This window comes from Xiphophorus maculatus, chromosome 12 (assembly GCF_002775205.1).
Source record: "Xiphophorus maculatus strain JP 163 A chromosome 12, X_maculatus-5.0-male, whole genome shotgun sequence".
Classification (NCBI taxonomy): domain Eukaryota; kingdom Metazoa; phylum Chordata; class Actinopteri; order Cyprinodontiformes; family Poeciliidae; genus Xiphophorus; species Xiphophorus maculatus.
In genome coordinates, this window is record NC_036454.1 from 28445753 (window position 1) to 28464146 (window position 18394).

General features: G+C 40.9%; 1 protein-coding gene across 7 annotated transcripts in view; it reads left to right on the forward strand.

Moving 5' to 3' along the window:
* Window positions 1–18394, forward strand: part of arvcf (ARVCF, delta catenin family member) — a 261138-nt gene that overhangs the window by 36698 nt on the left and 206046 nt on the right. For all 7 annotated transcript variants that reach the window (XM_023343118.1, XM_023343123.1, XM_023343119.1 and 4 more), the window contains exon 2: window positions 10986–11073. The gene's annotated coding sequence lies outside the window, so the exon portion shown is untranslated. The remainder of the gene's footprint in view (window positions 1–10985; window positions 11074–18394) is intronic.

Consider the following 18394-nt stretch of genomic DNA (forward strand, 5'->3'; position numbering starts at 1 on the left):
CCTCCATAGCTTAGCTGCCAGCCCATCACAGACATCCACTGACACCTTTATTTAGGTCTCCACTTCACCTTATCTCCATGGTGCGGATGAAATGCTTGACTCTGCTTTAGCAGCAACAGATCACTTCTACCAACCTTCATTTTTTTAAAATTCAACTTCTACTCAAGTATCCCAGCCCTGAAACATGATCAGATTCTCATTGCTGTTCAGTGGGGATGGTTTGGCATTCCAAAAAGTTTGGTAATCTACTATAGCTACGGTAGATCCAATCACTAGGAACAGAGGTGTCCAATGCCAATAATTAAAGTTGACTGTACTGCACATTTTACGTTTGTCTTTCCTCCATAAACCAGATTCAAATGGCTTTATGATGTTTTCAGGCTGTTAATAATTTTAGCAAAGGCAACATAATGACTCAGTAATTTAAATCAGCCGTAAGGCATCCAAGGCATCAGCCAGTGATTCTAATAAGTTGCAACATCTGCTTTACCTCGCAGACACTTTGTTTTCTGAGTGGAGGTAACTGTCTGCAGGTCTCTTCTTGAAGATCGTGACGTTAGTTTCACACCAAAGACTCTAAACTAGATGAGCAACTACAGTCAAAGGTTAGGGTGCCTGTATTGCTCTCGGTGTCGATGCACAAAAGCTGAGAATATTTCTGAGCCAATGCTAGCAAAGATTCAACTAACCACAAAAATAAGGTGGGTTTGGTTTACATTGTTGACTAATTTAAATCGATTTCTCAGCTGAAATACCTTTGCTACACTGAAATGTTGTTCTAAAACCAATCGGCCTTGGTTTTAGAACAACACAATGATGGTCGCACAAAGAGTTTACTCAATCTTAAAGCACACTTGGGCTAACAAGATCAAAGTATTGTCCTTATATGTACTTTTTTTTTTGTCATTCAAAGCATCATATATTGTGTGTGTGTCCTGCAAATTGAGCTGGTATATGCAATATTGCAATCACTTGAATATCAGTTTTGGCAGTCTATGATATTTTGTGGCTTGAATCTGAACTCTGCCTGCCAAAAGTACAATTGGTCTCTAGGATGGACTTTCACTGCCCTATACACCCTCATCTGGTCGAAACCTTCCATCGAGATCCAATCGCTCAGAGCGACTGGTGAGAACACTGCGATGATGGAAGCTGGGGAATTTGTTGGCTGCAATCAATATCATTCCAATATTCAGAAATAACATGTTTTTTTAATGTTATTGTTAAAGTATTAATAAACAGACTATAAACAAAATTCAGCATTCAGTTTTCTCTTGTCAGCTTCTGTCAATGTGCTGGGGCTTCAGCCAGTATCAAATGCATCATCCATTGTTGCGGACCGAGTAAGCTATGCTATCATGTTGTTAGCCTTCATTGCCATATAAACCACAGGTTGCAAGATAAAGTGTTTTTATGTCTTTTGCTTCTATCTCTGCTCCAACATGTGGAAGTAGTTGACACGCTCACACTTTGGGTTTTGGACCCCACCCGTCCTTCTGAAGGCTCAATGCAGATAAGTGTCCGCTTGAGAACCCCCGTCCCCTCGCATTCGATTGGTTGACTGCACTCGTTAGTCGAATTTCACTCCTTCAGGAAAAAGGGATTTTGTTTTCCTCCCAGGCTTGTCGATCACTGGCCTTTCATGCGTCACGCTCCAAAAAATTTCCATCGTTCAGCAAGTGTGCAAATAAAGCGCGGCTCCCTGTTCGAGAGGAATATTTTCACGGGATGATAGAATTTACATTTGTTTTGGGAATTCGCCGCGCACCAAGCTCTGGTCTAGGAAATTAAAGCTCCTAACTGTCTGCGCGGTTGTATTTTGCAAACTCATTGTGTAGCTGTCAGGGGAAAAAATCAAAAATCCCATGCCACATCTGAGCCGTGGCTGTTTGATAGCATCGCTGACAGTCAGCCAGAAACCTCAGGCGCAAACCACGAGATGTTCTCCTCTGAAACCCCTCCGAGCGCCTCAGTCTACCCTCTCTACATCTATATTTTATATGTGACCCGTCCTTAGTCTTTGTTCGTTTCTTGTTTTTTTCAATCCTTCACCTGCTCAGGCATCGTTTTAGAACATTAGATTCTGTCTCGTACGTAGCAGGCGCCACTTGCACGTGGAATTTGATGGGAGTTTATGCGTCTCGTATAGCCACGGCACAAAGTGGAAGACGTGACGATGCATCCATTTCTCTGGCTCTCGGGCAGACGCCGTGGCGTAGTTAATGCACTAAATTCAACTTTTTATTGCAGCAGCATAATCCCAAACTGAAAAGGAATGAAACCTTGAATTTTAGTGTCTTTGCGCTGTGGGAGGGGAAAGATATCCAACGCTGGGATATAATTGTTTTGAACAAAACCAGAAGCTGAACAATTGTTTGTATCCTTGCTGTCAATTTACTTTGTAGAAAATTATTTTGCTGAAAGGATAACATTTAGTTTTCACTCGTTCATTTCCAAAGGGTGCAGCGTACAGAGAGGGCTCTGTGACCATTTTTCCGTCATTGGTCTTCTGTGTCTGTTTTGAATCTGGTAAACCATTTGTTCATTGATTTAGCCTGATGTCAATCATTACACTGGTCAACAACCCGAAATATTGTCTGGGGTTTTCAAACTGTTTTAGTCTTATTTTGATGTGCTGAATCCAAAAATCACATTGGTTTTTGCTCCGTCAGGTCAACTTTCTGAACTGTGGAGCAACATGAGCATCAAAATGCATGACTTGTTCTGACATCTGGATCGGTTTCCTGAGAATCTGGGATCAATGAGTGGCTAGCAGGAGGAGAGTCTCCACCAGGACAGAAAAGAGACAAAGACATGATGTTCAATTCACACGCGCTTACCCTGGTCAGTGTTCATCATTCAATGTTACAAATCCAAGTTTGTAACATTTAATTACACTCTGTTAGGAAAAAAAAAAATTCTCCTAAAACCTTTTTTTGGATAAGATATATTAACAGAAATGAACTGATAATGTCACAAAAATGCCGTTGATTTAGTCAGAAGATCGGATTTCTCTAAATCAAATTAGAAAAATGGATTTGGAATGCACTTTTGGATTCAGCGGTGCAAAGTAGTCATGATTCGGTTGAAAAAAACGGACAACTTCCAAATAATATTTTTTGTAACCCTGTGTTATCTCATTCAAACGCCCAAAGATGACCAATTTATAAGTTTACAGACGGATGCCAACAGGTGTTTAATTTAAAATCTCCTGGCATTTTAAAGGGATTCCAAAGATCAACTTGGAATAGCAACCAGCCCGCAGCATCACTCATAGGTGCTTTTAGAGATTGATATCTTTGTTTCTGGGCCAAACTCATCATAGTGGGATCAACTTTATTTGTTTTTTATATGTGGATGCTACCTATAAACTGACATGTGGGTAGTTTGTTTCTCTCATCTGGCAGCACATGATTAAATTTACAGCCCTGTTGGAGCTTAATGGCAGTTTGTTATGGCAGGACGGAAAAGGCTATTTTCTTGCTATGCCTCAGATATGAATTTTGAGCATACAGTATGTTTATTGTTGTGTAGACCTGGTAACACATTTGTGACATTAATTTTCTATTTTTTTACCTCTACATCCCTGCTCAGTGTGTGTGGTGACTAGATAAATTTGGGTTTTGGCAAATATAGTTGAGTCACTTTTTTGTGTTGCTCTCAAAGATCTTCCTCTTCCCCCAAGCTCCTCCCCCCATTATTTCCAAGACTTTTTAGGTGTGTGTTTGCGTGTGTGTATGGTGGATGATGAGACTCATTGTCCATGGTACAGCCGCCAATTTTTGGGAAAAGTGCGACAGTAACAGATCTGTCAGCTACTTTTCACATGTCCACTGATTGGCTGACACAAAGGAAATGCTACACAGGATGCTGACAGACCAAACCTTTATAGCCACTGAGATGGTTTTTGTTCTTTTTTTGTTCAGCTATTCTCTCACACACCTTTTTTTTTTTTCGGCCTCTGCAGCTCACTCCCTGTGCTCTGCCCCCCCCAAAAAGGACTAATAATAATAATAATAAAGGTATTACTGTTTCACTTTATGAGCAGGAGCAGCTGGTGGCTGTTTTCACGCCTGCTGCAGTACGGAGCTGATATGATTTGGTACGATGTGTTTCGTTTTACCTTTATATAATAGTTTGGCCCAAACGTCCGGCTTCAGCTTTAGAAGCTCCTGAGCTGAATACAAATACGCGGCGCTGCTGCTGCGTCTGCATGGGTGTCTTCCGCTCCTGGATGGTCTCCAGACTCAGATATGTTAATGGGTGCAGGGCTGCACCGACACCAGAAAGGCCTGTATGTGTGCTTTTGTGAAAGCAAGCAGAGGTAGAACAGACACCGCTGTGACAAAGTATGTGTGACCTTATTGATATTTTTGTTGTTGTTTTTCTCCCTAGCGATGGCTTTTACATCACTATGAAAGAATGGTGCCGATTTAAGTGTGGACTTTGACTAGGCCACTGTGAAACCATCATCTCGTTATTTCTTTTTAAAGCCAGTCAGGGGTGGACTTGCTGGTGTGCTTTGGATAATTTACCTGCGTTATAACAAAGTGTGGCTGAGCTTAAGATCACAAACTGATGGCCAGACATTCTCCTTCATCGTTATCTGTTAGAGAGCTGAATTTATGGTCCAGAACCAGCAGAGCGGGTCCAGATCATCACGCTACCACCAACATGTTTAACTATAGGTATTATATTTTGAAAAGGGACCCACACCTTCCACAAAGTTCCGCTTTTGCCTCATCAGTCCACAGAATATTTTCCTGAACTTTTTTGATCACCGTTTGCTTTTAGCGTTTTCATCTTGGAACTCTTCCAATAAATATATTTCTTTTTTTGCCCTGTCTCTTTTGTATCGAAGCGTGACATTGTAGATAAGAATCAGATTTCATTTGGAATTTTCCTTTTAAATTGGACATTTTAATGCATGCTCCTTTACTGGAGTCCTTTTAAGTGTTTGTTGCATTAAGTTCACTTCTAAGTAAAAGTGTAAAACTTTACTGTCTTTCTTTTCTGCAAAGCACTTTGGATTGCTTCATTGATGATTTGAATAAACGTTACTTACCTTATTGTTGGGTCGTGAAACACTGACAGGTCAGTCGTCCGTTAGATGTTGTTCTTGTTCTTCTGTTTAGTGTACTTCAGACAGGTTTTATTGACATGATCTGCAGAGGTCAGTCTCTCAGACCAGGATGTTGCATGTATAATTTTATGGAAAAATATGTTCAACCATATCGGTCCAGGTTGCTTTAGCTACTTTTCCTTAATAAAGAAAATCGTAATTTTGTTCTTACTCATGGCATCTTTGCCTGACATCAAATGTAGCTTGATCTGACATAAAACGGAAATCAAAAGAAGTCTTCCAGGGAACATATTTTTTACTTAAACATAAATGACATAAGCGGTACTAAATTAGCAGACATATAGAGGAGATCTTTGCTGCGTGATACCGTCTTATGCATCAGTTAGACATGGTTTCCCATGCATACTTTTTTGTGAATACATCATTATTGGCAAAGATGAGTTTTCAGTTCTAGTAGTGCCACAAACTAGAGGTTATTGCAGAAAACTGATTCCTTGGTGCAATAAATTATTTCTGTTTTCCTGTTAATATAACAGTGCTTCCTTTACCACCTTTTGTCCATTCAACACATTTTGCAGCAATTGCTCGACACGTTGCTTGTGAACAAACCTGCAACTTCAGACTGTGTGTGTTCCTATGTTGTACACGAGAGGCAGGAAATCCATAATCCTTAGAAGGAGACTTTTGACGCCAATTCCAGCTGAAATGTTTTTATCTCATATATATAAACTACTAGAAGTGAGATGAGAAGCTGCACTCTGGCTGTGCTTTGAGTTGCACTTTCACATTCAGAGTCCTAATTTTTTCTTCCTAAAAATAAGGAAATAGAAGAAACTAGTATTTCTTTCCCCTTCATGATTGACATTAATACGAGCACAAAATGCAAATGAACAATTTGTGTCTGAAAATTACTCCGGAGACAATAGGTCAAGAGGTTAAACAACAACACATCTGTATAAAAGCTTTCATAATGTGACGATTGGATCTGCAGAGCACAGAGAATCCTTTTGCTACATGAAAAGTAACAAGGATGTGGGCAACCGGGATAATTTTATTCATACCTCAGTCTGTAGCCTGGATGTGATAGGAGTCCCCCCCCCCCTCCTTAAGCAAAGAGGAAAATCTACTAAAATACTACCAAAGTAGCTAAAGTTTAGGACGGTACTAGATGTTTTAATTCTGCTTGTTCCCCCCCTGAACTTTTGCACCTCTGATAAATCATGTGACGTCAATAAGTTATTCACCGAATACATCAGATAGCACCTTAATTTCCACTGGAGATGCAGGCTTTTGATAACCGCTTCACAATCTAGATGTACAATTTCAGTTGTGCAAAGAGAGAATGTTTTTAACACAATTTTCTCTTCTTGCTCATTTACGTCTTTCCCTGTAGGAACCGCAGCGCTTTACGTTCACGCTGACTGTATGCTGTCAAAGCCAAATCAAATCCAGAAACTCGCGCCCTTGCCAGAAAAAAATATTGGGATTCAGTTTGTAGCGTGGCTGTCTTGCAATCAGAAGATTGTAGGTTGGATTACAACTCCCTCCTGTTGCATGTCGATGTGCCTCAGGGCAACAGTTGCCTATTGATTTGTAGGCGACTCGTTGTACAAGTGTGTGCGGGTTTGTGGAGATACAATATTGAACGTTAAGTTATATACACATCAGTGTTTCCTCCAAAGAGAACATCCAAGCCTGGCTAGAATCTCCTAAATGGAAAGATGGCTGGGCATCCGTCCCAAAGCTCGACACAAACAGGAACACAATACCCATAGTGCAACACGGGGTCGGCAGTGTCGTATTCTGAAATTAATTTTCGTCAGATGCAGCCTTGTATTTTCACACCAATTAATCCAAAGCTATTAGTTGTGTGCCAGAAAGCAAAAGGTCAGTCGGTAACAGTTTACGTCAGGACTGATGGGTATATTTAGCATAGACAATGAGCGTAGCATTAAACCATTGGACCCGAACCCTATTATGGACACAGTCCCTCCTGTTTTCTCCCTCTCTGGTGTTTCTGAGCAGCTCTGTCATTGATAAAGAAACCAGGTTGCTTTCTGAGTGCCTTCCACATTAGGTCAGCTGTCAACATCTTTTAATCTTCCATACAAACGTCTGTAGCTGAGCCGTACATAAACCAGGAGCCGCTAACAGCGGAAAGAATCACATGTAGCAGGTTGAGCATTTCTGCGGCAAGATGAAGGGGGGAAAAAAAGTTTAATTTGAAATGGATTTGATTTCATTCAAACCTCGTCAGCTGACTTTCAGCTTTCTTCATTCAGTAAAGAATCAGAATGTTAAAGTTCTGATCTGTGGGGGTTCGTGGTATTGATCCGACACAAAGTAAATAAAGGGGTATACTTAACAACGTAGTAGCAGGGATTTTAAGTAGCAACTATTATACCGCAAATGTTCATATTTCAGGTATATTTTTAATCAATTTTGTTGTTTTTAATGGCTAAATTAATGATTTGAATATGGAAATATATACTACAGTGATGTCAAGTAGTGTTTCCCCCATCCTCATTTTCTATTTTTTATGTATATATGTCACACTTCAATGTTTCTGAACATCAAACATATTTAAATATCACCCAGTCAACAAAATACAGTTTTTAAATAAGTATTTATTACTAATTAATTAAAAAAACAAAACAATCCAAACCTACTGTACAAGATCCTGTGTGGAAAAGAAATTGACCCCAATACATTTGATCAAGACCATAATGCATTGCCATTTCTGTTCAGTTTTATTTTATAACCTAAAATCCAGCTTGTGGTGTTTATCCATGATCTGGCTGTAAAGTTGATTTTATGCCACATTTTGTTTATAAAAAAAAAAAGGAAAATCAAGGCAGAGTAAAATGTGCTACAAATGACAAAGAGTTGTTTTGATTTGGAAGAGTGACAAAAACCTTGTCTGTCTAAAGAAATATTTAACATAGATCTAATGTTCCATCCTAAAGATGCACATGTTCTAACACACGGTCCATTAGTGTTGGAGCAACGAACCCACCATGCTGTCTAACCTGCAGGGGCTCGAGAAGTTGAAGACTGATGAGTGTCCACATGTTGTCTGCGTGTTTAGATGTACAGGCTTCAGTATCTGCTGCAGCGTTTTACTCCACCAACCTGGATTCTGTTGTAATACGGTGTAGATTTTTCCCCGTGGCCAGCGGGAGGCTGATCAGAGTTTTCTGCTCGGTTGCGTTCGAGTTGCTCATCAGACTGTGAATGAGGCCCTGAGTAGAGGCTGCGTGTCGGGAACGGGGGGGACAGGAGGGAAGAGCAAATTGCTTTTTAATTGATCGTCTTCCCCTTTAAAAGCCACTCTCAGCACCTACTAGCCTGCTTCTCTTTCTGCTTCCAGGCCTGTACGAATGTTTACTGCGTATGAGAGGGCAGCCAATAGACGACCTGCACCCAGAAATGCCATCATCACATTTTCTACTCCTGACTCGCAGCTCTTGTGCGTTGAAGGATTCCCGTTACAACCACAGTATTAGGATCAGGAGATGTTTGTAACGCTTTGTTTTCTAAAGAATGCAGTGAAATGTGAGCTTCCCAAACTGTTCCTCAGACAACAAAAGAGGAAAAAAAAAAACCCACCCAGATTTAAACACTACAGGGTTACTGTGCAACGTGATCGCCTTCTGAGCTCCATCTCCTTCTATCTGTTTTATCACATGCGACCCGAGCTCTAAAACCTTTGAAATATTAATCGGTCTACTGCTGGAGGAGGCTGGCGGATGTGATTTCTGAGCTGCATTGATTTCTTAATAATGCGCCTCTTGGGACATTTGAAAGTAGGCTTGTTTTTGCGTGACTAAAGGTAGGCATGGAGATGTAGCAGTCCAGATAAGGGCTGGGTTACACTCAGGGCACCTGATGCTCACCGAGGAAGAGAAAGTTGAACGGGATCCTAAAGTGATGCTTAAAACGTACATTTGAGCATTACTGCTTCGTTTAAACTTGGCAAAAACAATAGAAAAAGGTCAAAAAATGTATATTTGATGTAATATTCTAGACAAAGAGCTGTAAAAAAAAAAACTTGGACGACTTATTGGTGTGAAGGCTCCAAAGGCGTTTCGTGCGTCAGGCGCGTCTGGTTTACATTCAAAGTCTACGTGGAGGCACGTCGAGGGCCTGTCGCGGCGCGATTTGAAGCGTTGGGCATTTGACGTGTCCGACAAATAGGCCGGCAACGGAAAACAACGCCCAGAGCGATTCTGGCGCACCCTCGACACGCCTCCACACAGACTTGGAATGTAAACCGGACGCGTTTTTTGACGCGTGCAACGCATTTGGTGTGAACGCAGCTTTACTGTTGGAGTCATGACAAAACGTAAACGCACCAGTGTGACAAGTGGGAAAATCTGAAAAGCTGCTAATATAGAAATGATCTAAAAGTGGTTACATTACCTATAACAATTGCCGATTTATATAAATACCCTAGAGCAGTGGTCCCCAACCCTTTTAGTAATGAGGACAGGTTAAGACTTTGCAAATTTGCTGCGGACCGAGTGGGAGGGAGGGGGGAGGGCATAGGGAGGAGACCGAAACCGATCCTGTTTGTGGGCTCAATGTTGCCGCGCAAGACGTAACCGACAGAATCCGGTTAAAGGATTTTCAAAATAAAAGATCCTCCAGACTCAATACATAACACGGAAATATTTAATTATTTCTTGCGCGGCCCGGTACCAATTGGTCCACGGACCGGTATCGGTCCGCGGCCCGGGGGTTGGGGACCACTGACCTAGAGTGATCAATTTTTTAAATTTTTTTTTTTGCAAGGGGTTCAAATGTATTCAGTTTACATCTAGTTAATATTCTAGAGTGCAACAATCAGGTGGAACAATAGCAGAGATGGTCGGCGTGCTTGAGGAGCTCAGAGTGTGGAGCGACGAGGGGGAGAGGCAGAGATCCGTCACCTGCTTATCTGCAGGCCACGCTTCATCTCTGTCAGTCTGTCACCATCTCGTTTATTTATTTATTTCTTTTCTTTTACTCCGGGTGTGCAACCCAAAGGTGCAGCGGCACACCGAGACAGTCGGTGTTGATTATAAATTATAAATCCGATAGAATGCGGTCGATGCAGTCAACCTCTGACATGCTGGCGCGTCGTCTTAACCACAGCAGGAGTCGAAGTGTTGATGCTATGATTAATGCAACCCGTCTGCACAGCAGAGGCGGATGGAGGGACGTTTGTTTGGCAGATTCAGTCTGCACAGTTAAAGTAAAGACACTTTGAAACGACCTTTGGGATTGTTTTGTCTGAATTCTTTGTTTTGAGGTCCAGTAATTTGAATAATTACTGTATTTTAAAAAAATATATATATTTAGCTTTGTTTAATTAGTCTTTGCTGGTATTTGTAATTATCCCAGGCTCCTGTTGTCTCCCAGCTCATTTGTCTTCTCCCCACTCTGCTGCCATTCAATGTGTTGATTGCACTCAACTTTTTTCATGTCACAACCAGACCTCCAAAATATCAAAGCTTCCTAGTTTCTTTAGGTTTAGATTTCTGTTCTGTTTCCGGATGTTTGCTCTTCTTTTTCCTGTTTTTTTTTTCTCCTCTTTTTTTCTCCTATTAAGTCCATCAACAGCCTTCACCATCGGCGCTCCTCCTCCAATTGATTTCTCGTTTATCCTTAGTTTGTCAGAAATTAGACAAACTGAGACGTCTTCTCTCGTCTTACCGTTGATGTAATATAGATTTAAACTGAAAAGCTTTAATAGCTTTTTACCAAATAAAATATTCATTTCCCATTGCATGCATAAAGCACATACTTTATTCATTAGGAATTTTTTTCTAGTTTTAACATTTATTCCTTCTGCTGGCTACAATTTAAAAAGAAAAAGGGAAAAAAATCTATGTTTTTAAAGATGTTCTTGTTTTTGCAGGACCAGCAGCTCAAAAAGGTCGTGACCCTGCTTTGGACGGATGTCAACCGGCTCTGAGATTTGCATGGGTCGTTCTCATCCACCAAAGGTAAGATCGTCCTTTTGCTAAACCTCTCAAGTCATTCGTTTAGGCAGGTAAAATAAAACTGAAAAATGGACTGAATGACTGATGACCTGCTTGGGTTCTGACTGTATGAAACTGGGTTCTGATGGCTGTGACTCTGGGTCGGGTGGGAGACTTTCAGCTTCAGATAGGAAATGTTGGGATTTTGTTTCATTAGTTGTTTGTCATTCAGTAATTTCATCAAGAAAAAAATGACTACGATTGACAGTTTTGTTCAAGGGCGTAGGAACGATTCTGTCATGGGGACAGCAGGTGATACTGTAATCTGTCTTCTGACAATAAGCGAGACTAAAACAATAGATTGCTGTGCATTAGACAGACTTCTCTTTCACATCCTGTCCACATGTCTTGTCTTTGGTAACTGTACGTGAGCGCTGTGTTTCTAAAGCGGTTCTTTGGATTCCCCTTCCTTTCACTGTTTTCCAAATTACTGATGTTCTTGTTTTAGGGAAGTGGGATAAAGACAAACAGTTCAGACTCTCATGCTGGTTACCAGGGAGTCATACACATACCTATTTATAGACGTCAAATAAAAAGTAGGGGGAGAGAGTAAAACGAATGGACATCTTTTTCTATCCCTTGACACAATGTTTCTCTTTAGCCACTGATTTACTGAACTCCGACTAACAAAGGTTTGTTATTCCCTTTCTGCCGGGGTTAATCTTATTCCTGACAGTTAAGACAAATCATTCGCAAGTTTTGGCACCAAGAGAAGACACGACCGAACTCCAAACCGTGTCCGTTTTAGTTTGGTGCTTTCTGTTGAGCAGAACTGTGTTGGATTTTCTCGGAGGAGCAGTGGATCAGCGGCGCTGCATCCCGTCACCTCAGTCAGGATTTACCTCCTGGCCTCAGATCAGACACACACTTTAAAACCTGACAAGATTTAAAGATTTGCAAAAATAAAAATGGGCACAAATGGGTTGACGTGAAGCATTGGATATGAAGCTACTTTTAACCACCTCCTTGAGTACTGGTTGGTCATTGGCACTGAATTAATGATTGGTTCATCCCTCGCTTTTCTCGACAGACTGCACTTCTCATCTGCACCACTGCCGCAACACATTTTTGTTTGTTTTGACATTTTGTCTAAGCTACAAAAGCTACAAAATCCTTCTTTTTGTGATTGCTTTAGATTGGAGCAAGTTGCCAACTGATGGCCAAGTGTTTCTGGCGAGTTTGGCCCTGATTTGACCCACCAAAACCTGTCTAAACTGCAATCTATGCTGCAAAACACCTTATTTATCAGCACAATATTAGAAACATTTGCATTTATGAATTTATTGTTGAATATAGGCATGATCCCATTGTATCCTTTGTCTATTCTTTTCCTTAATCACAATCTCCCCAGCAGTCCTCCTTAATTTTTGAATCATGGCCTCTAGGTTTTACACCGTGTTCCAAATTATTATGCAAATTGGACTTAAGTGTCATAAAGATTAAATTTTTTGTTGTGCTATTAAATTTATAGATGGTATTGTGTGTCAGGGCTCTTTGAATCACTATAATTAATTTCAGAGAGCTGGTTGATTAGTTTGTCTGGTGAGCTCAATTAAAGGAAATCTACTTAAGAAGGATGTTCCACATTATTAAGCAGGCCACAGGTTTCAAGCAATATGGGAAAGAGAAAGAATCTCTGCTGACGAAAATCATCAGATACTGTAGTGCCGTATGACAAGATATGAAAACATTAGATATTTAACGAAAACTGAAGCGTTATCTTACTGTGAAGAGATTTGTGGCTGATTCAGAACAAAGATGGGTTTGTAAATAAAGGCAAAATGAGGAAGGTTTCTGTTAGACAAATTCACTGGATTAAGAGAGCAGCTGTTAAAATGCCCTTACAAAGCAGCAAACAGTTTTTTGAAGCTGCTGGAGCCTCTGGAGCCTCAAGGTGGAGGATCCTCCAGAGGCTTGTGGTGCATGAACCTACTATTGGGCCCCTAACCAGAGCTCACAAGCAGAACCGGTCGCAGTGGGCCCAGCCGTACATGAAGATTCATTTTCAAACAGACTTGTTCACTGATGACTGCTGTGCAACCCTGGATGGTCCAGATGGACACAGTAGTGGATTGGTGGTGGATGGCCACCACGTCCCAACATAGCTGTGACGTCAGCAAGGAGGTGGTGGAGTCATGCTGTGGGCCGAAATCATGGGGAGAGAATCATTGGTCGGCCCCTTCAGAGACCCTGAAGGTGTGAAAATGACCTCAGCAAAGTATATGGACTTTCTGACTGATCACTTTCTTTCATGGTTCAAAAAGAAGAGCTGTACCTTCAGTAGCAAAATCATCTTCATCATGACAATGCACCATGTCAAGCTACAAGGAATACCACTGTGTCATTGGCTGCTATGGGCATAAAAGGAGAGAAACTCATGGTGTGGTCACCATCCTCCTCTGACCTCTGACCTCAACCCTATTGAGAACCTTTGAAGTTTCCTCAAGCAGAAGATCTGAGGGTGGGATGCAGTTCATATCAAACCAGCAGCTCTGGGAAGGTTTTCTGACATCCTGCAAAGATTCAAGCAGAAACTTTCCACAAACTCACAAGTTCAATGGATCAAGAATTGTGCTGTGATATCAAAGAAGGTTCTGTGTTAACATGTAACTCTGTCTGTTAAGATGTTTTTGATTGAAATAGCTTTTGATTTTAGTACATGTGAACACCTAATGCTGCACATTCAAAGAATGACCGTTTGCAGTTCTTTATAATCCATAAAATGTTTAGAAAATCTGCTGTGCATAATAATTTGGAACAGGGCATTTTGAGTATTTTATTTTTGAAAAAAATACTGTTCTCATGGGGAGCTTTGTTCAGTCAAATTTGATTTATACTGTAATAGTTCATGACTTGAAAATTATACTGACCATCATTTGCATTGACCATTTAAGAAAATCTGAGAAAATATCACTTGCATAATAATTTGTAACACGGTGTAGACGAAGGAAAGTAAAAATAAGAATTGCCCACAAACATTGTTTTCCAGCAGACTGTGAGGGGATCGTAACAGAGCTGTTCAACACCTGCATCCAAGCAGGCGAAGTTGCACCGCTGACTGCAGTGTGACGCATTGTGTATCTCTTAACTGCACAAAGATTCCACAAGTGGTCATTATTTACTAGAAGCGGGGGAGATGACACACTGTGTGTATGAGAAAGAAGTTGCTTTGAAATAAAGTTTTACTGCTTTAAAAGTTTCTCTCCAGCATCTCATTCCTTAGCAATTAGCTGGATTAGCATTACAGCTGTAAACATGAGTTTTGTGTGTTGTTTTTTTTTTTTAACTGGTAATAATAGACCTTCACTTTAAACTTTGAGTTTTCTAAAAGGCAGACGATGCAGCCAACGTGTTTCATGATAGACAGTGGATGGAAAGAATTAAGATCCAGACTTCCTGTTGTCGGTTCGGGGTCGATTTATCCTTTGGCCAGGTCAACAGAACAACTGCTGGGCTGGTTGTAGAAATTGTTAGCTCACTTTTGATGTTTGATCGTAATAAGATCTGTTTTTTTTTTCCTTACATATTCTGACCTTGACCTTTCTGTGTAACACTTAATGGGAGACCACATTTTTGCCTGCTCAGAATTCCTGTTTTAGGGTCATCGTCTTCAAATTGTAACAGAGTAAAATGCGGTGCAGTGTGGGTTAAGTGCATCTACGTACTGGGAGAACGGTTATCCATCCACAAGCCTTCCCTGTAATATCAAGGTCGGCTTGTTCTGAACTCTTTAGCTCTCCAAAATGTCATTGGTTTAATTAATTCTCTGAAACCTCTCTTAGGAAAAATCCTTTTAATAGTAAGAGAATGCCTATTAATCTACTGGCAAGGGGCCAATTATGGTGGACGGTCACCGTGTGAGCATACAGTGTGAGAACTAATTTGACCTCGAGGTCTGAGCCGGGGGATTTCAACTCGCACGTTCTCGGGTTTCATGTAACTGAAAATGGGAAATGAAGGAGCCACCTTGCTCAGGAGGCGAACAATGTTTCTGTGCCCGACTCAAATGCTTAAGAGAGTTAAAGCAATTTTTAATGCTGGGCAAAGATGATGACGTTAGAAAGTGGAATTGTGAAGTGAAAAAGACAGAAATTGCGAGGACATGTGTAACGTACGTGGAGGAAATGACTTAAATGGTGAGCAAAGGAAGAATAACAAGCATTTTCAGTGGGGAAGTAATGCAAATACGTTGCTGTGAATTGGAGCTCATTACGTTTGTGAAGTCCGAAGAACCTCCACATGCTGGTTTAGAAAACATGCAGAGGTGCCTTGATGGCGTCGCCTGCCCTGTAGCAGCACAGAAGTTATCCCTGTGAAAACTGACCAGTAATGGCTGCCGGAACACAGCAGGCGGTCTCTGCTGTTCACCCACGTGAATAAAGGCTTTTATAATGAAATTAAGTGTAAAAATAAAAAGGTCCCACATTGGTGTCTACTATGAAACCTAATCCGTCCCATTCAATCTGATTTCTACAGACTGTTGTTCCCTTTGAGATCTATTCTCTTTTTAGCTTTTTTTGGGGTCACAATTAAATGTTGCAGATCATAAAGTCAATTAAAATTTTAGATACAGGTAACCTGAGTAAATCCAAAATACAGATTTTAAAGGATTGTTTCATATTTATATCTACAGGAAAGAGCTGTCCGAACCAACGGGACTATGCGAAAACATGGCAGCCTAGCTTGTTAAATCATGTTTTATACCGCAAGTTTAGATTTAATTTTATTGGCCACATGCAGATCTGTAGCACTAACAGACCCTGTCTAAAAACAAGAGGCAGTTTGAAGAGGCAGCACATCACACTCTGATCCAATGGACCTTTAAGAAAACAAGAGATGCATGTACTGTTTTGACAAAGAAGAGTTGGGCTAAAATTCCTCTTACGTGACATAAAAGGTTCGTTGTGATCGCAATTATTGCGGGTAAGAATAGCCCAACCAACTATTTTACTTAAGGGAGCTATTTTATTTTATTTTATTTATAAAGCTTTGTTCCCTTAACAAATTGAATCACTGTTTACCCACATTATTTTTTGCCTGGTATCAAAATTAGTTTGACTTAAAACACTAAAATGTGAGGAAAAGGACTTCTTTCTTTTTTTTTTTTAATGTCCCTCTACTTTCTAAACCAGATCAGCTCTGCCACGTGACTCATCTAAATGTAAATGATTGCGTTTGGAAAAAATGTCGAGACAACTTTCTCATTAGCTCTGAATGTACGGAGGGGTGGAGATTCTTGGCAGGAGTTTGCCATATCTACAGACGCGTTGCTATGATTCCAACGGTTTTTAGAGAAACCAGAGTTGGTCACTTAAGATGTATAAAACCCTTTTTAATTTCTTTCTTATTGTTTAACAGTATGGTGTTCCAAAAATGACTACCTCATGAAGCCCAAAATGAAATGCAAGTCATTCTGCCTGAGGGCCCAGTGCTCATTACGCCCATTGGTTTTCTTCAGAAAGTAAACAAATACTGTTTATCATTCATTTCTTTTGCTTATTTAGTGCCAGAAAAAGCCCGAAGGTACCGTTTACAATTGCATGCATTGAACACATATTACTGAACTTTATTAAGTTAATGTAAACCAAGAGAGGGGGAGCTTTTTTTTTTCTTTTTTTTCCCTCTCCACTCACTCTGTCAACGTGAATTGGATAAGACGGAGAACGAAATGGGCTTTCGGCTCCAGTCCTCAGCCGAACGTGCGATCATTTTAGGAAATTACATGTTGCAATGACAAAGTCTTCACATTCGCATCGAATTCGTCAATGAGTCCAACCTTTCGTGTCACGTACCACTTCCAGCATTTCATCTTAGGGAAGCACCTAACAGGGGAAAATGTGGCTTTTCAGACTCCTTAGAGGATTTCATGTTTTTACCTGAAGTGTGGAGCTGGAGGTGCGGTTGGAGTAAAAGCTTATGTTTGGAGAGTCCAGACATGACTGAGGTTGGTGTAAAGCTTATATTTACACCAACAGTTTTCATACTGCGGCAGCACAATGACCCCAAAGTAACACAAAATATAACAACAAAGCAGCTATGTGGGGTAAAATCTCCATTGTGCAAATAAAACATAAAACCGTGTTGCTGTACTTGGCGCCAAGAATGGCCACGTGCAGCAAAGTGGCACAGTACATGTTTAAATTTTAATTTAAACAAAAAATTACAAGTTCTGTTAATTTTATTTAACCAGAAATTCCAATTTCTGTTTAGATTAATTTCCGTCGACCATTTCTTACGTGCTCCACACATGCCGACTGCTGTGTTTGTCACTAATATAATTAGCTGCTAGCACAGAGCTCCCCCTGTGTGCGCTTCAGCGTTGGGAATTCAATCATGCCCTCGCTGTGTTGGGTTTAGAGTCGGTCTGTGTTTGGATGCGCCGTGGTGCTGCAGCGGAGAAGCGGCATCGGCAGAGAGTCGGCGAGCGTGACTAATCCACGGATCTCCTGCGCGGTGTGTACGGCTGGGCGTCCTTCACGCCTCGCCCCTCGCTGAGTGGCCTCACACGATGACGGAGCGGCGGGGAGGTTTTGTTGCTGCTCGGTGCGCTGCAAACAGACGTTGAACAGTTTTGCCTTTTCGTCTGCAGACGCTGCAGGCTGGTGCTGCCTTTGGCTCCTCCACTTCACTCCGGACAGTCCACTGTGGAACTCTTGTTTAAATTTGCTTCTTGAGTACGGTGTTTTCGCCTCCACCAGCACTGCTGATTGTAGAAAAATGATTTATTTTATGTGTTTCAAGTTATTCCTTGAGAGCAGAAAAACATCAACTGGAAACATATGCGGTAGAGCAACACAAACTCTAAGGGGAAAAATGAAGAAGCTGAGCATTTTCTTAAGAAGTGCTCATCTGAAAATGCTTACTTATTCACACTGCTTTACTTTGATTCCCCGACATAAAATCTGGTGTGAGGAACCTCTTAAAGGGGCCGTATTGTGTATTTTCCAGTCACAAAGTGACATATTATAGCACAATCAAGTACCTAGAGTTTGTTCAGTTGCTATAAAAATGCTGTACACGCCAAACATAACTTAAAAGAAATTTGAATTCAAATTTAACATCTTGAAATCGGGCTTCTGTCTCTTTAAGAAACTCCTGCTCTTTCCGATATTCCGACATTGTTGGACGTCAACATTGTGTCTCATTATCCCATTCTTAGGACAGTCGGACTGAGAAGTATTTCTCAGTTTTGGTCCAGTAGACGCGCAGCTTCGTCAGGTGTTCGCTAATTTCTGCTGGCTAGTCTGAAGGAGCTGTGTGTGAGAAAGACACAACGAGCAGTAGT